This window comes from Ostrinia nubilalis, chromosome 26 (assembly GCF_963855985.1).
Source record: "Ostrinia nubilalis chromosome 26, ilOstNubi1.1, whole genome shotgun sequence".
Lineage (NCBI taxonomy): Eukaryota > Metazoa > Arthropoda > Insecta > Lepidoptera > Crambidae > Ostrinia > Ostrinia nubilalis.
Genome location: NC_087113.1, coordinates 6508994 through 6533262, shown reverse-complemented (window position 1 = coordinate 6533262; position 24269 = coordinate 6508994). Strand labels below are relative to the sequence as shown.

Genomic DNA, 24269 nt, shown 5'->3' with positions numbered 1-24269 from the left:
ATAACATGGCCTATGTACAGTTGACATCACATCAGATTATTGTACTTACATTTTTATTGCAAAAACACACTTAATACAAATACCTTAGATGCCACAGTATTTCGCATGATACAGTCATTTACTATGATAAAACAATTTAGAACGAATAGGTACATTGATGATTAGAATTATTGTCTGATTAGCAATCAGATTGATCTTGATTGATTCAGATAACCGTAAATCTTCTAATACAAAGTTACTTTTAGGTAATCTCAGGAACTACCTAGTCCGATTTGAAAAAATATTTTTGTGTTGGATAGCCCCTTTATCGAAGAAGGCTTTTTAAGCTAATAACATCACCCTAAAGCCAATAAGAGTGGAACAGTAAAGATAAATTAATGTTGCTAAAACGGGAAAATTATTCACGCGTACGAAGTCGCGGACACAGCTAGTAAATTATGTATGTATTACTTGTAGGTAGGAATAAATATCACGTTTTGGTTTCACCAAATACATACACTCGCATCACTTCCAGACATTTCCTTGTTATCATTTCATACATTAAAATACGTTACATACAATATGAATTCACATTACCCCACATATAGGGTTTTCGCCGAGTTTTCCTTATTGAATAGAAAAGGCAGACACGAAAATACCTTTTTAACCTCCGTAAAGGCGAAATAAAGAAATATTTACCATGCAGGAAAATGGAGTGAGTAATGTTAGATTACCATTAAATCTAATTGCTTCAATAAGAACGTTCTCTTTTATTAGAAAACCTTTCTTATAATTTCTAATAAAATGTATGGTTCCAATGATGTACCGCTGAGTCTCAAGACAAAAGTCCTTGATCAGTGTGTGTTGCCAGTGATGGTATAATAATATGGATCTGAAACGTGGTCGCTTACTACGGGCCTCATAAGAAGGCTCAAGGTCACCCAAAGGGCGATGGAGCGGGCCATGCTTGGAGTTTCCCTGCGTGATCGAATCAGAAATGAGGAGATCCGCATGACAACCAAAGTGATCGACATAGCTCACAGAATTGCTAAAATCAAGTGGCAGTGGGCGGGGCACATAGCTCGTAGAGACTATGGCTGTTGGGGCAGAAAAGTTCTCGAGTAGCGACCACGGGCTGGAAGACGTAGCGTGAGCAGGCCTCCTACTAGGTGGACCGACGGTCTGGTAAAGGTCAAGGGAAAAGACTGGATGCGGGTAGCGCAGGACCGTGCATTGTGGAAAACCTTGGAGGACGCCTATGTCCAGCAGTGGACGTCAATTGGCTGAAATGAACGGACGAACGAAGGGCTCATTCGTTACAGTACAGTAGGCCTAGTATGCGCGCTGCGATAAGCGTTTATCACGCTTTCATGCCATACGTTTGTCGTCTAAAATCATGGATAAAATTTTATAACGGCGCGCATCCTAGCCCGGCAGATACCGACTACCGAGTAAGCCCATTGCGTCTTTCGGTCGGTGGTCGACACAAAGATCACTGTTTTAAAATTATTTGTAACTTATTTCACCACAGTTGAGTCTCTTCTTCTTCTTTTCGGGTGACGACACCAACACAGTGTCAGCCCAAACTCCGCTACAAGAGTGGCGTTGTCAGTAGCCTTCATTAAATCTACCTACGTGCAGTTGTTTGGGCACGCAGGGCACGACATCATGTGCTTCATCGACTGGGGAACACAACCACAATAAATTGAGTATTTGACAATATTAACAATAACTCCAAGGTTACAATACACTTAAGTTTAGCCCTGAAAACTCAAACATTGATGTAAGTACTTAACTAAAAGTTAGATTATGATAATAGCTTTGAAAAAATAAATTGATCAATTCAATCACTTATTGGTTGCTATACAAAATTTATTGAGCCATAAAATTTTGATAGTTGACGAAAATTGTGCCGATTGTTAAAGTGTCAAGAGCTGGCTTAACTCAGATTTTAATGATGAAATATTTTTTCAAATCGGTTTGGTAGGTAGTTTAGAAGCGTATTCAAAACAAACAAACAAACAATCAAATATTTCCTCTCTTTATAATATCAGTGTGGAAAACTCAATTTAGTGCACGAACATGCACTGAAAATAAAATACATAAAACAAACTCTACACAAAGACCAATTAAAGGCAGAAACCACGTTAACTTCAGCCAAAAGAAACAAAACGAAAGCCTAACGTTGATAATGAACGAAAATATTTCATTAAAGTACCTTCGGAAAGTTTGTAAGTTTGCGGAAGTCTGCCTTTGCGCACGTATGGTTTGCGCGAAATAATTGGTACCTTCCAGTAGCTGAGCAAATTAACTGGAACTATTCAAAGAATTTAAGAAAGGCAGCGAATTATGCTACGCGAAACTGTAATGGGACACACGGGCGCTGAGAATGATGCACGTTCAATTTGAGGTAGTAATTTAATCCTTCAAGCTCCGCGAACCCAGACACAATAGATAATCAATTGTTACGTGGTAGCCGGCTACCGATTGGGGGCTGAGAGGTTAATAAGTAAGTTTTTGGTAATTCAAGTCGTATTATTTGTTTTAAAATGTTACTTTTTTAAGTTTGTACCAATTCCCAGCAGAAAATAATAGAAGGTCACTCCTACTCGTCCTGTGGATGTCCTAAAAGGCGACTAAGGGACACATTATGGGAAAATCAGGCCTCTCCAACCCGATCAGAAAGTGTAAGCCAAATTCTCCATTAAGACTCAATAAATGGCATTTACCGCGAGTTTTGAGCACCACCCTAGAGACTAAAAGTGAAGACCGCGTCTAAGAGGTTGGTGTCAATATATTATATGAAGTTAAACTCGGTTTATAATGCTAGTAACCACTACTACAAAGTATTCGTTCACATTTGGACTAATTTGAAATGAAATTAACTTGATTAAAGCAATAGTCAATTTGTTTTTGCTTCGTCACTCCGTTTCATGAATTGCTTGTCATTCAATTACTTAGCTGGTTTCAAAGAAAGGAATTATATTTGTTAATGTACGAGTACAATTGTATCCGTATATGAAAAGTACATTTTTGGATCACCAGGTGAATAGTGTAGGAATATTTGTTAAGAAAATTGCGTTAAATTACTAAATTTATGATACGAGTAGGGTAGAATACGAACAGGGTGACTTTAATATTGTAAAGAAAACAGATTTTTAAGTTTTTACAATTTTTTTTCTTCTTGATCGAATCAGAAAGAGGAGATTCGCAAGAAAACCAAAAAAAAAAACCGACATAGCCTGCAGTTTTTTTATCCACAACGAGGAATCACTTTGCCTGTAATCTCACAGCAGAAAAGTTCACAAGTGGCGACCATTGGAAGGCAGGCCTCCTAGGTGGATCGATGTAGTGGTGAAGGTCGCGGGAAGCACCTGGATGCGGGCAGCGCAGGACCGATCGTTATGGAAATCCTTGGGGGAGGCCTTTGTACAAGCACTTTGCCAGTTTGTTTGCCTTTTGTGGACGTCATTTGCCTGAAGCTAACTAATCCAAAGCTGTCCGAACTCCACGACCGTGTGTCCCGCCAAAACTCGCGCCACTATATTACGCGCGTTATCTTTTTGAGTATCTCGTCTGCACATTTTGAAAACACTTTGACTGGCTTGCCTTATCCGTCAAACTACTTTTGTCATAGAAGTTTCGGGAGTTCCCTAATTTGTTCCGGGATAGCTTCGTCATTGGGTATTAGCAGAGTTTAATTGCGAAGGGCACTGTATGACCCGGACAAGAGAGAAGGATAATGTTGACTATTTTTGTAGTTAATAAAACACTAATCATTTGTGATTGTACTCGTAAGATTGACTACTGAAAAGAAGGCTATTATTAAGCTTCTATCTTTTGGATTTGTAGTGATGATAATATACGAAACGGAGACGTGGTCGCTTCAGTGCGTGAGGCTCAATGTCACCAAAAAGGCGATGGAGCGTGCTATTCTCGGAGTTTACGGAGTGTCTTAAAACCGAAGTAACTGTGCCTACTTGTGTGCAGCGCATTACCGGTCGTTATGGAAATCCTTGTGGAAGGCCTTTGTCCAGTTGTGGTCGTCATTTTTCTGAAACGAACTACTAGGTAATCCAAAGCTGACCGAACTCCACGACCGTGTGTCCCACCAAAGCTAGCGCCACTATATTACGCGCGTTATCTTTTCGAGTGTCTCGTCTGCACATTTTGAAAACACTTTGACTGGCTTTTCGTATCCGTCAAACTACTTTCGTCATAAAAGTTTCGGGAGTTCCTTAATTTGTTCCGGGATAGCTTCGTCATTGTGTATTAGCAGTGTTTAATTGCTGTTGTATTGTGAAGGACTGTGTAACCCGAATAAGAGAGAAGAGAATGTAATATTTTTGCTTTGCGTGGTCGCTTACTATGGGCCTCTTGAGGCTCAAGGTCACTTAAAGAGCGATGGATCGTTCCTATGCTTGTGGTTTCCCTGCATGGTCGAATCATAAATGAGGAGATCCGCGGAAAAACCGAAGTTACACCTAGATGCGGACAGCGCAGGACCGGTCGTTATGGAAATCCTTGGGGGAGGAATTTTTCCAGCAGTGGCTGTCATTTGCCTAAAGCTAACTAATCCAAAGCTGTCCGAACTCCATGACCGTGTGTCCCGCCAAAACTCGCGCCACTATATTTCCGTCAAACTACTTTCGTCATAGAAGTTTCGGGAGTTCCCTAATTTGTTCCGGGATAGCTTCGTCATTGTGTATTAGCAGAGTTTAATTGCGAAGGGCACTGTATGACCCGGACAAGAGAGAAGGATAATGTTGACTATTTTTGTAGTTAATAAAACACTAATCATTTGTGATTGTACTCGTAAGATTGACTACTGAAAAGAAGGCTATTATTAAGCTTAAAATATCTTTTGGATTTGTAGTGATGATATTATACGAAACGGAGACGTGGTCGCTTATTATGACACTCGTAAGAAGGCTCAATCAAGGTCACTCAAAGAGCGACGGATCGTTCCTATGCTTATGGTTTCCCTGCATGGTCGAATCAGAAATGAGGAGATCCGCGGAAAAACCGAAGTAACACCTAGATGCGGACAGCGCAGGACCGGTCGTTTTGGAAATTCTTGGGGGAGGAATTTTTCCAGCAGTGGCCGTCATTAATTTGCCTAAAGCTAACTAATCCAAAGCTGACCGAACTCCACGACCGTGTGTCCCGCCAAAACTCGCGCCACTATATTACGCGCGTTATCTTTTCGAGTGTCTCGTCTGCACATTTTGAAAACACTTTGACTGGCTTTTCGTATCCGTCAAACTACTTTCGTCATATAAGTTTCGAGAGTTCCCTAATTTGTTCCGGGATGAGATGGCTCCAGCATTGTGCATTAGCAGAGTTTAATTGCTGTTGAATTGTGAAGGACTGTAACCAGAATTGAGAATGAGCACGTTCTATTCTTACTTCTGTGTAATAAAATGCCAGTGTTATCTTTCAGAAAGTAAAAAGATTTTTTATCGAAATCTTGAAAATGCGACGATTAAAGTTTGTAAAATCTTTATTCTGACTGCGTATTTTCATTGGGACCACCTGGCAAGTTTGCCATTTCAAACAAAAAATCCAAACTATCCAAGTATTTTCTAGAAAAAAATACACAAAAATATAGAGGAATTGAGTCCCTCCTTCTTCTCTTCGCCTTCGGTTAAAATCTGTGGTTAAAATCATCACTTTGAATCAAACTTTTTCTTCAGTTAACAATAATATTTTTACAACCGTTTTAAAATGGGTTTATATCATTCATAAAGTTATTGTTATGAAACTAAAAGACAGTCACACTGTGATGATTCTCAAACTAGGAAATCTCACAACCGTCTCTCAGTTCCTACTACGAGAAAATTCAACAAAAAACTGCAAAATGGATTCTACTCTAAACCTGTGAAACATTGTTACTTAATAGGAAGGAGGAAATCCACAGGGAAAGACGCGACAAAAAGTTGTATTAACACTTGTGTAAGAATGCATGAATGGAATGTATGAGATAAAGTGCTTTGTCTTGATGTAAGTGATACCATAAACTATAGTGATAGCAAAAAGGTCACCGTAGCTGTTAAATTTTAATTGATCCGATTAAGTATAGTTTCTACCAGATAACTCTTCCCGTGGATGTCTTAAGGCGACTATCTAAATATACAGGGTGGAATTTTGTAATGCTACCTGGAGGGAATTACTCTTAATACTGTAGACAATTTAACTGTAAGAAAACATTCCTTTATTTTTGAAAAGAAAGAGAACTGCATTCAAAGTTTTACAAAAATTTGCTTGCCACACCCGGGAATTGAACCAACTAAAATCTGTTAAAAATTACACCCTGTATTTTTATTTGCGATTGTTAAGGTTAAGTTTATGGATGAAATATCTTTAACAAACTTGATAAATCAAATGAAAGGAAAACCATGAAATCTTAAATTATTTTAATCATGACTACAGAAAATTGTATGGTATGGTAGTGAATTTTCGAAAAACTTAGAATGCAGTTCTCTTTCTTTTCAAAAATAAAGGAATATTTTCTTACAGTTAAATTGTGTAGACAATTAAATTGTAAGACAAGTATTAAGAGTACTTTCCCTCCTGGTGGCATTACAAAATTCCACCCTGTAAGTATATTTAGATAGTCGCCTTTACGACATCCACGGGAAGAGTGGGAGTTTTCCTATTCTACTCTGCTATGTATATGGTAGTACCTAATAGAATTTAATTTATCATCTAGAATCTAGATAAAGTATAAAGGATTGCAAAAATAATAACTTTTAAGATTGCATACAGGATATTGGCTCGGTTGATCTCCGCTTACTTGCGATATAATAATTTTTTCTTCTTCTAATTACAATATAACGGTGGAAAACTTGTTATTTAACAGCATCGAGTATGAAAACGTTAACTGTACAGCAAAACGGAACACATTCCTCGATTTTCAACCGACTTCAAAAAAGGAGGAGGTTCTCAATTCGACCCGTATGTTTTTTTTTTTTTTCTATGTTTGTTACGCGATGACTCCGTCAATTATGAACCGATTTGAACAAATCTTTTTTCGGCGTATAGGTAATACCTCAAGGGTGGTCCCATTTAAATTTAATAATAGAAAAAACAACCCCCAAGGGTGGAAAATTAGGGATGAACTTTTTTATACGCAATATCTCCGCCGATTATAAATCAATTTGAACGATTATTTTTTTGTTGAATAGGTATTATCAAAGGGGTGGTTTCATGCGAATTTGAAGAAAATATTTCACCCCCAAGGGTGGAAAATTGGGGATGAACTATTTTATACGCAATATTTTTAATTTTTAGTTTTTTTTTGTGTTCACGCATTTGAAGTCGGTTTTATTTTTTTAAAAAGTTAATTATTATCCTTATTTTCATTGCCTAAGATCTAGATTACGATATTTTTGTGACTTATACTTAGCCTAGTATATTATCAGTGATTAGGGTTGTATCGACATCCTACTTTTAGCATCGCGATTAGCAATTGCGATTGTATCGACGTCGTTGGCGATCCGATTTCGATGACATATCGATAAGATATTTTTCATGGCATCGATTAAAATACCAAAGGATTTCTGCTACGCATTTATGCAGTAGCTTGTTCAATTAAGAGGTACGTACACTAGCATACAATTAAGTACTTTAAAACCTACCTAACGTTCACATTTCAAAATTATCTTGAAATTCAGCCCCCCTAGACAAGTTGCACTTTTGATCGAATCGAAAGTCGAATCCGTCTTAATTAACTCCATACAAGAAAAGGCCTTTCGACCATTTTTCGACTGGTTTGCGATTATAATGTGCACTTTGTCTAGACCCACTGGACTATCTAATGAAATTCAACCAATCGATGGTTTAGTTTTATCTATGCTTCAGTTTGAATCGAATTGAGACCGTTACAGACTCATTCTGAAACCAATCAAAGGTTTAATTTTATCTATACTTTGGTCTGAATCGAATTTTGAGGCAGCTCAATGTGTGGATTGAATTTCAATATTGAGACCAATAACTTGACTCTGTGCTTAAGTTTCAGTTTAGTTTTAAGTATGATTTCGTATTAATTAAGTATTAAAGAACTGCAGGCAGCGCAGGACCGCTGTGGAAATCTTTGGGGGAGGCCTTTGTCCAGCAGTGGACTTCGACCCTTAAAGCATTATTGAACGTTGATTTAGAATTATTCCCTCAAACAAAGGTTTGTCACCTGTCATCCGCTTTGCAATGGAGGGAAGTCAAACCTTAACTTCGAACTTCCTATGTTCTTCAGATTAATTTCGTTGCGGGTCCAATGACAGTTTAACTTTCCCCCGGGACAAACTTGACCTTCACTGGTGGCTTTTATTGGCGGTCAAGCTTTAGATCCTGGCTACACAGGAGTTGCAGCGGTGGGAACGAGAGGTGGGAACAGTCCCGTAATGAACTAGAAATTATAATTGTAATCACGATACTGAGTTTATATTGAAAGTAGCATCAAGTAATATCTCTATACCCGTTAGAGGACGGGTTTTCTCACTTCCTCTCTCCACGAGGTTCTTAACACCACGCTTTATTTATATATCCGCACCATAACTGAGACTGCTAAAGACATATTTATGATACCAACGCTTCTGAAATATAGGGTGTGCGAGTATCATTTTTGAGAAAACTAGATTTCATATCTACCTCTATACTAAAATTATAAAGCCGAAGAGATTGTTTGGTTGAACGCGCTCAGGAACTACTGGTTCGATTTGAATTTTTTTTTTTATGTGACAGGAGGCAAATAAATGTGGTGGATAGCCTATTAATCGACCCTTACCCTACAGCTAATAGGAGTGGAGTAGTAAAGAAAAATGTTGCAAAAACGGGAAATATTATTCAAACTATTTTCACGCGTACGATATCGCGGGCAAAGCTAGTTATAGATAAAGAGGATTAATTAAAATACATACTATGGCAATGCTGCCAGCCTTTTGGGCACCATTCCTGACTGCGGCGCTGGGGGTGAAGTATTTTTTATTTTGTAAATAGTTTTTATCATTAGTAATTTTTAAATTTTAATTTTTAAGTAATTTTAAGTTTATGTAAATACCCATACTATATTAAAAACAAGCGGTCGCCCGCGACTTCGTACGCGTGGATCCCGTTTTACCCCCTTAGGGGTGGAGTTTCGTAAAATCCTTTCTTAGCTGATGCATACGTCATAACATCTACATGCATACCAAATTTCAGCCCGATCCGTCGATTGGTTTGGGCTGTGCGTTGATAGATCACTATGTTAATCAGTCAGTCATAGATACTTAAAGGAAGTCAACTATCTAAGCAGTTACATTCTATCGGAGCATGAACTAATGTCGACTAGACCTCACATACTTAATTGCGGTTGGGAAAATTTACAGTCGGAAAAGTAGAAGGGATTAATTTTATAGTAGCAAAAAAGTTAGAGCTATATTTTTTAAACTTGTTGGTTTCTTATTTTAAACTTAGCTTTACTTTACTTTAACTTTTGTAGAGCTCTTGACACCCTGGTAGGTATTTATGTTCGCGAGGTTTCGCCCTGAAATATTTATGTCTAGAATGTGAACCTAAGTTTGACTCCTTTGAGAAGCATTTTGATTCACAAGAGTTTTTGAATTTAGTAAGCTGTCTATAACTAAATAGGAATATATACAGGGTGTTTGGCGCATCGTGTGCCAAAATGATTTGGCAGATAGAATGGGTCATTTCCTATATTTTCAGCCCCCATAACACGTTCCATGTCAGGCGGCTACTTTTATATTATTTTTTTTAGTAATTTCACCAAAATACCCAAATCGCATCATTTAAATTCGATTTAAAAAAAAACTACTAGGCGTAGCCTCAAAGTAAATATTTTGTTTTGACGTGCATTGATGTAGGGTTGCATCAAATCTAAATTTACTGGCAAATATCATCTAGTTTTTTTTTAATTCAGCTTTGAAGTTTTTCTAAAAGTTAAAAATGGACTAAACATTTAAGTTTACATGGCTATAAAAAAATAAATAAAAGAGATAGCGATCTTCGGATTTTATCAAAACTTCTCTAGTCTATCCCCATTTAAACGGTATACTAATCTTGTTTAAATAATAACAATAACTTCACAAATTCCTTAAATTAGTGCATTGACTCTACTCGGACTGATTTCCGAAATTTGTGTTTATAGCCCCTTTTGTGTAAATAGCACGTTATTAAACACCTAACAGGTAAAAATTATTTATCTTATGCAATGTAAAAACCTTTACCCTATCGTTTTTTAATGTGGATTTCTTGAAATTAAAGACGAAAATAATTATTTTGATCGTTTATTAATTACTAGCTTTCTGCCCGCGGCTTCGCCCGCGTGGAATTTTGTCTGTCACAGAAAAACTTTATCGCGCGCGTCCCTGTTTCAAAAACCGGGATAAAAACTATCCTATGTCCATTCCCGGGACTCAAACTATGTCCCTGCCAAATTTCATCGAAATCGGTTGCGAGGTTTAAGCGGGAAAGCGTAACAGACAGACAGACAGACAGAGTTACTTTCGCATTTATAATATTAGTTGGGATTACAAATTTTGTTCATAATGACCGTCTCGGCAACGTATACACTCACGACATCTTCTTCTAATTTTAACTGTTGTCGTATGCAGCCACATTTCTCTTTTTATTACTACAAAGGCGTTTTCTACTCGTGGATTGGAAGAGATGGCCCTATACAGTGGCCTGCACGTTCCCCAGACCTAATTCCGTTAGATTTTTACGTCTGGGGACGAGCTAAAGAACTGGTGTACGTAACGGATTCAAACAATAGAAGAACTACAACAACGAATAGAAAACGCCTTTGTAGTAATAAAAAGAGAAATGTGGCTGCATACGACAACAGTCGAAATTAGAAGAAGGTGTCGTGAGTGTATACGTTGCCGAGGCGGACATTTTGAACAAAATTTGTAATAATTAATAAACGATCAAAATAATTATTTTCGTCTTTAATTTCAAGAAATCCACATTAAAAAACGATAGGGTAAAGGTTTTTACATTGCATAAGATAAATAATTTTTACCTGTTAGGTGTTTAATAACGTGCTATTTACACAAAAGGGGCTATAAACACAAATTTCGGAAATCAGTCCGAGTAGAGTCAATGCACTAATTTAAGGAATTTGTGAAGTTATTGTTATTATTTAAACAAGATTAGTATACCGTTTAAATGGGGATAGACTAGAGAAGTTTTGATAAAATCCGAAGATCGCTATCTCTTTTATTTATTTTTTTATAGCCATGTGAACTTAAATGTTCAGTCCATTTTTAACTTTTAGAAAAACTTCAAAGCTGAATTAAAAAAAAACTGGATGATATTTGCTAGTAAATTTAGATTTGATGCAACCCTACATCAATGCACGTCAAAACAAAATATTTACTTTGAGGCTAAGCCTACTAGTTTTTTTTTAAATCGAAATTAAATGATGCGATTTGGGTATTTTGGTGAAATTACTAAAAAAAATAATATAAAAGTAGCCGCCTGGCATGGAACGTGTTATGAGGGCTGAAAAAATAGGAAATGACCCATTCTATCAGCCAAATCATTTTGGCACACGATGCGCCAAACACCCTGTATATTATTTCGTGTAATTTGTCAAAAACCTCTTCGTTTTTAAAGGTTCCGTAGTCATGACAAGAAACTCTTATAGTTTCGATAATTATGTCTGTCTGTCTGTCCGAGGTTTTGCTTGGAAACTATTGGCACCAGAGAGCTGTAATTTTGTGGAGGTATGTATATTAATCACGCCGACAAAACGATAAAATAAAATAAAATAAAATAAATTTTTTTAGGGAGCTCCCCTACATGTAAAGTGGGATGAATCATCTTCTACCCCATCGTGTGGGGTATCGTTGTATAGGTCTTTTAAAATGGCTTAGGGGTTTCTAAGACTATTTTTCCATTTAGGGATCTGTTTGCAAATTATTAAAGTTTGAAATGCCAATTTTTGTTCGAGTAGGGCGTCCCTCCCCCCTCTAAAAACTAAACTGTTGTCTTGAAAAATCTGGAAAAATTCGTAATAATTCTGCTTTTCATGAACTTTCAAGGAAAACTATAACGGTTAAGATAGGTACATTAGTTAGTTTTAGAGTAATAGTCATTTGACTCAAGTATTATAAAATTTCTTAAGTAGTAAAAACGCCTTAGAAGAAAATATTAAAAGTGACTTTAGATAAAGTAATTGCTTGCTTCTGAAAATATTGTGTTAACAACGGACGACTACGGAACCCTACACTGCGCTTGGCACGACATGCACTTGGCCAATTTTTACTTTTTTATTCCACAGCCATTAAGTTTGCTTGAAATATTCAAATGACTTCATTTTCATTGTTTGACTTCAACGAATCTATTCACTTAAAAGTGTTTTAACGTTATTAAAATTACCTTACATTATGTATTGCTTGTTTAATCTAAACTAAAGTGTGTCGGTTAATTTTTATGGTTTTAAGCCGACGGAATAATTTTCATGAATTTTTGAATAAAGATAATTTTTTAAAAGGAGACTGGCCATTTTTTGTCGCAAATATAATACATGGTGAAATAGGAGATAAAAGTAGGTATGATGGTTTTAGCATTTGTCTCAAACTCAGGAAATTAACAGTCATAAATATTAAAACACTTGGACGAAGCCATAGGGCGAAACTAGTTGTTAAATTCCATACTTACTATAACATTTATGTTAATTTTTATTTCTCTCTTTGTTTCAGATGTGTTACTAGCGGATTCAACAAACACACCTACGTGTTTAACATATGGCTGTCCATGTGAATAAGTGCAAAAAACCATGGGGAATAAAGAAAAATGTGACGAAATCAACGATTTTATACATAAAAACAATAAACTTGCTCTCAATGATAAACCTAAGGTGATAAGTGATGAACCGAAAATGATGAGATTAGATAAAGTTGTGACAATGAAAACAAAAGTTACTAGTAGGAGTAGCAATCCATTATTCCTTTTGCTGAGGATGATAAATGGAGTTGCTATAGTGAAGTGTTTAGTATTGTTTTGTGTGGTGTCAAGCGTGAATGGACATAAAGAACAGAGATTTGCTATCGAGCCTCAAGATCAGGTAAGTTAAATGTAAAAACATATTCTTTACTAGCGGCCGCCCGCGACTTCGTACGCGTGGATCCCGTTTTACCCCCTTCATCTATCTTACGCGGTTTAGATTTTTTCATACCTATGTTTTTTCCCTCTAACTCCCGTTCCCGTGGGAATTTTGCAATATCCTGTTGTAACTAAGCTTTGAGTTTACTAATGCAGGTAGCATGCCAAATTTCAAGCGTCTAACTTAAGCAGTTTATATTTTTCATACAAAAGGATTTTCCCGCTAATTCCCGTGCCCGTGGGAATTCCTAAGTATCCTATAACCTGCCCAGGAGTACGAAGAATAATTGTACCAAGTTTCGTTAAAATCCGTCAAGTAGTTTTTGTTTCTATAAGGAACATACAGACAGACAGACAGACAAAAATTTTATTGATTGCATTTTTGGCATCAGTATCGATCACTAATCACCCTCTGATAGTTATTTTGAAAATATATTTCATGTACAGAATTGACCTCTCTACAGATTTATTATAAGTATAGATAACCAAAAGACGTCCACCAAGGTGGACAGACGACCTCATAAATGTAGCAGGAAGGCGCTGGGTGCAGGCCGCTACTAACCGGTCAATTTGGAAATCATTGGGGGAGGCCTATGTTTAACAGTGGACGTCCTATACCTACCTAATGGCTAAAACGATGATGATAATGATGATGAATTATTATAGATCGTCCCTGAGCCCAGGCCTCCAACAGGAATTTTCACAATGACCTGCGCTCCCCGCATTTTTTGGTATGATGGTCTTGTTCTACTCAAAATCATCATTTTCAGCCAATGATTTCCACAATGGCCGGTTGGTGGCGGCCTGCATCCAGCGCCTTCCCGCTACCTTTATGAGTTTTACCACTAAATTAATAACATTGATACAGGCGGTTCTAGTTGTTTTAATATGTGTCGCAGGCGGTCATGAGTACGGACACTAAAGTGAAACGCAAGTGCGCCACCTAGCGGCGAATCGGCGCAACACCGCTTTGGCGCGCTTCGACAGAGTCGTAACGGTCACGGCGGGACGGATCGAACTCACTTTCGCTCCGGACGCCGACAAGAGAAGACATCGTCACGGAACTGTCCCACGTTTCATCTAGTGCCTATTTTATCGCTCGACGAAGTCTAGATTGTAGTACTAAGAACTAAGTGCTGATTTTGAACTCTGTTTGACGATTATTAAAAGTGTTAGAACACAAGTCTCATTCTCATTGCACGATACCCTATTTCGCCCACAATATCTGAGGTTCGAATCCCTGACGAGCCGACATCAGAATTGGGATCGAATCGTGCAATTGAGATCACTTTCAACGATATTGATACCAACACGTTAATGAAGAGGCCAACATTTGCGACGTGCTATTTTGGACCAACAAAATAAGAAGATACCTACCTATACCTACTACCGGCAAGCTCCTTTGGCATCCAGGAACCGCTCGCTCGCTGGTCGTTCACTGGGCCTCGACCAATGTCGTCTCACCCGGTGGGCTAGTACCGCGCTGAGGGCGGGGTAGTGGTGTCAAAGTCGAGCTGAGGGTATGCCCGGAAAATAATCGGCCAGAAGGTTGGAGGATCAGCTCACAGCATTGGACTGGCGCGGGGTGGTGGTCAAGCTCACGGCAATGGCCGGCGGCGGCGGTCAAGTGGAGAACATTGGACCGGCGCGGCGCGGAACGAGGTTGCCCGCGAGTACTTTGGATCACAAGGGTGAGCGATATTGTTTTTCATTTGATTCTTTTGCTGAATACTTGTTGTTGTTGGTTAAAGATTGTCGCCAAGATTGAGTGGCAGACGTTTCAATAATGTTACTGTAATGACCGGTATAGGTCAAACACAAGTAGTCAGCACAGAATACATTTTATGTTGTGTAATGATTAACGATCGAATTGGAGGAATGCCCATCAGTCGAGTGCCGATTGATTAGTAATAACGATGATTTGAGTAATGATATTAGTGATGTAGAGGCCACTGAGTGATAGTCACAGGGATGACTACCACTATGTTCGTAATCACAGGGATGATTGCGATGTGTGATGTAATCACAGGGATGATTACATAATTTTGACTTGATGACGGACCATAGACTTTCGACTTATGACGATATCGTGATCACAGGGATGATTGCGATTAGTAATGTAGTCACAGGGATGATTACATTATTTTGAAACCTATAGTCACAGGGATGACTTGGGGTGTAGTGTGCAGTTACAGGGATAATTGCAACAGTAGTCACAGGGATGATTACTTTATTTTGAAACCTATAGTCACAGGGATGACTTGGGGTGTATTGTGCAGTTACAGGGATAATTGCAATTGTAATCACAGGGATGATTACTAGTGATTGTTACAGGGATAACATTCACTCATTTTGAGAGTCACAGGGATGGCTTTCAAATTTGTGGCACTTACATACCTACTATTCATGATGCTTTCTTTAAATTTGACTAAAAGGCACTTGTACTTTTTGGCTTTTCTCTAGTATTTTCGTTAAAGTACGATTTATAGGACAAAGGTAGTTTTCAGTTGATGAATTTTCATGTTTTACCATCTGGTAAAAGGTAGTTGTTTGCAAATTACTATTACGTCCAATCAAGTGATAATTTAATCTTGATTCAAAATAATTTTTGGTTTGGCTCAGTGGTACAAATGTTATCAAAAAAGGGGGCCGTTAAGAACATGCAATAAATTACGTCACGTGCTCAATCACGCGTGACCTCAGCTGAGTTTACGTTGAATGAAGATGTTATTGTAAATTATTTGGTTCCTAGGTGGTAGGTTCACCACTGATGTGAATATTATCGATACGGACGTACGTGACGGATGTAAATAGACTAAAACTATTAGAATTGCTTAAATAGACTTCCTGAATTCCTTGTCGGTTTACCTTGTAGGTACTCGTTTAGTAGAATACGGGCGGTGAGCTTAAAATAAGATTTCATCTTAGGAAACTAGCAGCCTTGCCACTTTGCACTTGCGTACCTACTATTCATGATCAATTGAGAAGAATGCCATAGGGTTATGTACCAGTCTAAAGTTGAAGTCGAGGTACATGCTGATCACAGTTGTGGTGATGATGATTATTTTTCTGTAATGGGAACTCGATTTTGCTCTTGAGCCGTAAATCGTGGTGTGTAGTCGGTGAGTGATGCACACGGTGGCAGAGGACGTGGTCTTGGTAGACCGTAGTGTGTAGTCCGTGGGTGATGCACACAGTGTTGTGATGGTACTTAATGGTACAGTTTCAGTAATGGTGATTACTGTGGCATATAGAGATACTCGAGTGTCCTACGAATTTATTAGTGACTAAGATTATTGAAGTGTTGAAGTTAATGATCATGTTACATAGCCCTGGCTACTTCTATGTTATTAGAGTTGATAATGTATCAAGTGTCGATTTTAGAAAATAATTAGAATTGAGTTAGTTTACTTTCATGTTTTAATAGCAGTGATTATGGTAGCGATTGGTAGTGTAATTATGAACATTGGATTGCAATGAAATTAGAACGCCTGAGGTAGACGTGTCTAATGTAGTACAAAAATGCTAGAAAAAGTATTTGGTAGATGATGAGTGTACTTGATGGAGGTACATTGCTTTTTCATGGATGATAATGAATCCCCTACATTCATATGGAGATGGACCTTAAACCAGTTGAAGGATTAGTCGATCAAAGCTCAATTATTTTAAAGTTCTTTTTCTCAGTATCGTAGTATGCAAGTCACTCAGATTGCTTGCATCTCCCGTGCATTCGTAGTCGTAAGCGTAAATCGGGCTTGATTTCCCGTAGCAGTGCGGCCATGACTGTGAATGGCATGCGTTTGGCGGGGAAGTGTAAACGATCGCTGTGAGTCCACCGGATTGTTTGTATTCGGGTACCGGAGGGAGGTAGCCCATGATTGTGTTGTATTTGGGTACTGGATGAAAGTAGCCCATGATGTGTTGTATTCGGGTACCGGATGGAGGTAGCCCATGTTTGTGATATGGTGTAAGAAACAATCGGATGGAGATGAAGAGTATTGTTTACTGCTTTGCTGACCTTAGTTATTATGATGATGTAGTTTATTGAGTTTTGATGGACCTTAATCTCTATTGTGTTTTGATATGTATCAAGCGATCGCTAGGTAGATAGTAGCGTACGTGTGGTACGTGTCTCGCTGTATCGCACCTGCCGCGTTTCCGAATAGTCATCCGTTAAAATCTAACTGATCGTTGATTATTTCGTATTAAATTCTAATTGACTGTGGGAATAGACGTCTATACTGCAAATAGAGACTAATATTTCGAGTTTTCCCGCCATGTCTGACCCACTTTATAATGAGTCAACCCATCTACCTTCGTTTCAAATTGTGGAAATCTATGATGGTGACCGTTATGTTATAAGATCCCTAATTAACAAACGTGTATTGAGTATTCACATGATCATGTTAGGAAGACCCCTGAAGGCCCAGTACCTATTGAGATTGTGAGGGAAATGAGTTGGATGACTAAGTTCCATCTAGTTAATTACAAGCACAGGTTTCTCAATTGTTTGGTCGGAGATTGTACCAGGATGATGCTGTAGCCGTAGCCCGTTGGAAATCGGTGTCTGCTATGTGGGGTAGTCCGTGGGAATTCGGTAGTGTGGTAGTCCTGGGTGGTACAGTCCGATCTTGCCGTGTAGCAAAGGTCATATGGGTCGGAGACTGTATCAGAATATCGTAGCCGTAGCCTATTAGAAACCGGTATCTGCCCTGAGTAGTCCGTGGGAATTCGGTAGTGCTATATTTCTGGGTGGTGCAGTAGGATCTGGCCTTGTGTAACTAATATCATAAAGTCATTGGTTGATTGACTTAGGCTCTCGAGCTAGGGTAGCAAAATGTGGACCGCTAATTGTGACACCTGGGGCTCATTTGATTTTGAAGTAATTTTTGGTAATGATGATGTACCACATGGTCTCGGCGACTTCAATGTAGCAATTATTAGGAATTGTGATTAGTAGTGATTGGATTCCTAAAAGCTAGGTAGTTTCTAATAGTTTGCTATTGTGGTTACTAGTTAGTGACACTAGACATCTACTTGGATGGATTTTATTTGGAAGAGTGGATAGAGTATAGTAAACTAGTAGTAGAAAGAGTAACTAGTAGTAGAAAGAGTAACTAGTAGTAGAAAGAGTAACTAGTAGTAGAAAGAGTAACTAGTAGTAGAAAGAGTATCTAGTAGTACTGAAAGTTTAGTTTCCTCATTTCTGAAAGCACATAAGTTGCTTGAAATAGGATTGGCCGAGCGGATACTGTGCTGTTCTTTTGGTTTTTTTCAGATGATCACACGAGGACGTGTGACACGCAGGATGGCCGTGTCGCAGGCGGTCATGAGTACGGACACTAAAGTGAAACGCAAGTGCGCCACCTAGCGGCGAATCGGCGCAACACCGCTTTGGCGCGCTTCGACAGAGTCGTAACGGTCACGGCGGGACGGATCGAACTCACTTTCGCTCCGGACGCCGACAAGAGAAGACATCGTCACGGAACTGTCCCACGTTTCATCTAGTGCCTATTTTATCGCTCGACGAAGTCTAGATTGTAGTACTAAGAACTAAGTGCTGATTTTGAACTCTGTTTGACGATTATTAAAAGTGTTAGAACACAAGTCTCATTCTCATTGCACGATACCCTATTTCGCCCACAATATCTGAGGTTCGAATCCCTGACGAGCCGACATATGTATTTTCATTTTAAAAGCAGGCTAAGAGCGAAAATGCTAAAAAAATATTTTATTTTGAATGATAAACCGTTCATTGTTTACTTTAAATGCAAATTTACTTATCTATTTTAAAATATAAACGAATGCGAATATCCTATGAAACGCTCGCTTAAAATTTATTTTTAGTTATTCAACATTTTATCGTAAAAAGAATAAACCATTTTGAACAATGAATTAATTTAACTCATCGTTTGGTTTTGTGTGTGCTGAAACTGCGTTAATGGACTGATGAAAACAATTTCACTAACGTATAGATAATGTATACAACTGTATAAGTACTTAAATAAAGCTCTTCTGATTGATATAGTAGACCTTTAGAGGTTTGATATATATAAAAAATAATAATAAAATATTATAATCATCATCATCATCATCATTTCAGCCATAGGACGTCCACTGCTGAACATAGGCCTCCCCCAATGCTTTCCATGTTGATCGATTGGTAGCGGCCTGCGTCCAGCGCTTGCCTGCTACCTTTACGATGTCGTCGGTCCACCTTGTAGGTGGACGTCCCACGCTGCGTTTTCCGGTACGCGGCCTCCATTCCAGTTCCAATTATTATAGTATAAACTGTTTATTTGAAAACAAAAATCTATCCATGAAAGAATAATAAAACGATTCGTGAAATAGTACTTTCCGTCCTAATTTAGAAATGCGAAAGAAACTCTTTCTATGTGTATTTTCAGACATTTTCACGCATAATAATACAGTTTCCTTTCACTCTTAAAACACTGAACTGATTTTGATGTAATTTGGTAAAGACATAGTTTGAGACCCAACAAACATTGAATAGTTTTTATCCCGCTTTTTAGGAGGGGAGAGCTTCTTTGCCAAATGGAAAGTCACGTGCAAAAGCTAGTTATAAAATTAGTTACATTTTTAGTAACTTTTTCTCGCTCCATCAAACATAAAAATAAAATTCAATTCTGAAAAGTGCATGTAATAAGTTGACCGACCAGCGAAAAGGGTAGTTTGTCTTTAGATAAAAAAGTCTAGCTCAAAGTTTTCAGCGCACTTGTTCTTACTTGGTTCATAAAATAATTTTCTTATGGAAAAACATTGTGATGCTTTGGAAGATTAAGATAAAAACGGAGGAAGAAGCGTTTGCTTATAATAATTAGTGCACTCGATTTCGCCCGTGAGAATTTTGCTCAGTCAAAAAAGTAATAGAAATGAGTTTTCTATAAAAAAATACGCTTTCCAGAAAGCACTCTCTAATTTTCCCCCATAATAAGTATTACGAGTATTCTTCTTGATCGGTTTGATATTAGATGACCTAAACTGAACTGTCCTACCAAACTCATTGACAGGCGGACGCCACCATCGTTCAATTAGGTATATGATTCCCATCATTGCAAAAATCGGAAAATGTCCCGCTGTCAATGTCACGGATAGGACAGTTCAGTATATTGGGTCTATAGATAGTGTTTACATAATGTAATGTCACATTACGTAGGACCACATACATGTAACAAAAACAATTAATTGTTTAAGCCATAATTATGATGTCCACTGCTGAACATAGGCCTTCCCCAATGATTTCTAGAATTACCGGCATCCAGCGCCTTTCTGCAACCTTTGTAAGGTCATCTGTCCACTTTGTGGATGTTAACACATTAGATAAATCAACAGTACATAAATCTTCCATTTCCAAATGAATTTATTAATCTGTGTCAACACCTGCTTCTCAAATAATCTTCCCAATGACCTTAGTTTCATTTTTATTCGTTCTTTTTAAGATAATAATCTGTCATTTTCAGCAGATGGTCACACTAAAGGTCAATGGAAATCGATTACCATTGATTAATCTTTTGTGTGGTCCATCTCTGACAAAAAAATGGAGTCTGGACTTGCAGCAGCTGTTTCAGAAAGATTTTTAAACATTCTTCTACATATTTAGTTCCAAATAGGCTTCATTACAGGGTTTTCCTAATAGTTAAAAATTGTAATAAAAGTTACGCTAACCATTGCTTAAATACGCATATTGCTGACTACACCAATTTTGGCGAGCCTTTGAAAAAGAAGATACATTAGCTACAGAGTTTCTTGCGCTACTTTTCAACATTATGTTGACAATAAATAGGTTTAAATGAGTACTATCCGAAATAACTCGTGACTAAACTATGTACCTACCTACCCCATGAACATATAATATAAATACCTCAACATCAATTCCCAGAAAGCACCTATGTAATAAACTTCCAATTTATTCTGTCGGATCGTTATTTACCTCAAAATATTTACTGAATAAAAACGTTTAATCCGAGCACGGATTCCGGAGATATTAATTTAAGGTCTCCATAAATCAAATGTTCCCAAAATCCCCTGTTATAAGGGTCAAGACACACTCCATACTTTCCGATAAAGTAGGCGATTTTGTCGCTAAAACTTGACGCAGCTTTGTGTCTTATTGGACATACTTTATGATTTGTAACCACTTCACAATAAAGTGTGTTGTGTATTTTCGAATGAACCACCAACAGCGTCTGATATCAATCCATAAAAGTAACGGCTCTTTGAAGCATAAAAACATTAAAATATTATTTTTCAGAAAATCATTAACTTGCCCTATGCCCAGTCTAAAAGAGAGCGTAATTTTAACTTATATGACAAAATCTTAATTTAAAAACTGCACAAAGATTAATTTAGCAAAAATAATTGCAATTTAAATTCATAAGATCCAAGGCCATCTCTGCAGCTGGATGCTGCTTCTTTAATGTCAAACATACATCAAACAGTGCCATATGTCACTACCTCCACCTGCTTGATAATAACCGAATTTGCATTTACACAACTAAAGCACCGACCGTAATGTCTCTAGCATTCCTGATTCCAGGGTCGAATGTAAAATCATCGAAGCTTGGAAGAAAAAACATGATTTTGTTTTATTTCCTCAAATTCGTGTGTGGGCGACTATTAATGTGTAATAATGGTGGATTATAAACCATTGAGTGTTCGTGAACGTGCATGGGTGTGGGCAAGTGAAGCAGAACAGTGCATCGTGATTCTTCTGGTTCTCTCAAGTTGTCCATAGGAGGTCTCAGTAAAGCACCACAACTTTACTGAGACTCAAAGGGTGGGAAGGGGTATCATCTATCATCCTTTATTATATCATTACTTGATCTCATTTTGTAACTCGTATCACTTATATACTTGAAAATGGTACAAATCAAGTCGACCTCGACGTGTATTGCCAACATCATCAAAAAAGAAGAAGAAGAACTCCTGGTACAACTGGCACATTGACAGTTTTAGTTATGGGAAATATGTCAAAATGGCAAGTTTATTATAAGATTAATACTCTTGTTTGGTCGAAACCTCAGAAAATTCATATTCCCTAACTTAGCTGAATTACGTAGAAAGAGTGTATGAAATCAAATGGATAATGATTGTAGATGAGACAGTAGGTAGATTGTTGATGTGACAGTTCTAGTTTTCATCATCATTTAGTCTGCAAGAGAACAACTCTCTAATTTACCAGGAGCAAATGGACGATTTGGTCTACACTTCCCGTGCTGGTTAGATGGGTTTGGGAGGACTTACTAGTAGTAGGTACCTTTTCTATTGGCGGTCAAGCTGTAAATCCTGGCTACACAGGAGTCGCAGCGGTGGTAACGAGAGGTGGGAATAGTCCCGTAGTGTATTTATTAAACTTGCAAAGTCGATTATAACATCAGTACATATCGAATGTGAGCTAGCCCTTACACACCCAATATTATTCTTTCGCTAACTAAAGTTGACACAGAAAAGGCTTGTATTGACGACGATGATATTAAAAATTCCTTGCCCGAGGCACGGTTGGATAACGTCTTCGCTATTACCGTTATTTCTCTGGAGGAATCTATATCGTTATCGTTATTTGGTACCATCTTAATTTCTGTTTAGTTACATATACAGGGTGATTTTGTTTAATAAGCTCCATGGTCTCAATGTGATCAAAAACACCCTGTAACCCGATGCAAAAAAAAATATTTTTAACTTAAAAATCAATTTATTTTCAATAATTTGTTCTGCACTGGGAAATAAAGTGCAAAGGTCCTGACGACAAAAAATTTAAGAGAAAGTTTTTAGTATTAATTTCAACTGGAGATAAGTATTCATGTTTTTTTACCTAACTGCGCCAAAAGGAAGGTTATGTTTTTGAAATACAAACAGAAAAATAGAGTTAATGTAAGGCTTCATTCTTGATTTACAGAACCCTGGACTAAATTGTAATGGATGGATTTTATCAAACAGTAGTAGGCGTACACCCTCCCACTTTTTCTAGGAAATTTAGCTATTCCAACAGGAAACATCTAAATAAGGGCCCGGGGAGGTAGCCATTGTGTAATGTCTATTTTGGTTGGACAGCTAGTTAATTATTAATTTTGCTTGAAGCAATCATTATAAGATAGCGGGCATTAGAATAGTTAATGATGACAATATAAATGACTCGTTTCCTAATACTGCACTAAAAACAGTTTTATTTTCATATTTCACTCGTATCTGTCCCGCTCTTGTTGAAAAGACTGGAGCGGATTGGGGTGAGGGGGGTGCAGTTGGAACTGTTTGCCGACTATTTATCGAATAGGTACCAGAGAGTGAAGATTGGCAATTACTGCAGCCATGATCTCCCCGTAACGTATGGAGTTCCACAGGGCAGTGTGCTTGGCCCTACTCTCTTCCTTACTTACGTCAACAGCCTATGCGAGCTCGAGATTGCCAACGGGAAGATCATCGCTTTCGCAGATGATACAGCGCTCCTTTTTCAGGGAGATTCGTGGTCGGATGTGTTTGAGTCAGCGCAAAGGGGATTTAATGCTGTTACTAAATGGCTAACCCACAACAAGCTCACACTAAACACTGACAAAACCAAATATTTAGCATTTGCCAGTAGGAAGACTACCCTACCTGAATCGGACACTCTGTCAATAGTAGCTCACCACTGCCCGGGGGATGTGGATAATGTGAACTGTTCTTGTCCCACACTCTCTAGGACTAACACTATCAAATACTTAGGAGTAATGATAGATGACACCTTAAGCTTCAATCCCCACATTACTCTATTAACAACCCGAATAAGGAAACTAATGTATATTTTTAGGAATCTCCGCCGAGTCGCCAACACAGATGTAATTAAAATGGTTTATTATGCATTATGTCAATCCTTGTTGACATATTGTATAACCTCATGGGGCGGTGCACCTAAATCATCAATGTTGCATTTGGAGAGGGCTCAACGTGCAATTTTGAAAGTGAGCAACTCTTTGCCGTTTCTCTTTCCAACGAAGGATCTTTACTCACGCTGTAATGTACTTTCGGTTCGAAAACTTTTTATACTGCACACTGTTCTGCTTCAACATTCTTGCCTACAATACAATAATTATCTTAAAGGCACTAGAAGGGAATACAAGGTTTGCCCCAGCAGGGAATTACGTACACAGTTATCGCATAGATTTTTTTGTTTCCTTGGCCCATATTTA

General features: G+C 38.0%; 1 long non-coding RNA gene across 1 annotated transcript in view; it reads left to right on the top strand.

Annotated features, from left to right (window-relative positions):
- The window catches only part of LOC135084620 (uncharacterized), a 70172-nt gene that overhangs the window by 41412 nt on the left and 4491 nt on the right, over positions 1 to 24269 (top strand). Inside the window, exon 2 of the long non-coding RNA XR_010259905.1 lies at positions 12684 to 13048. This is a non-coding gene — a long non-coding RNA (uncharacterized LOC135084620). The remainder of the gene's footprint in view (positions 1 to 12683; positions 13049 to 24269) is intronic.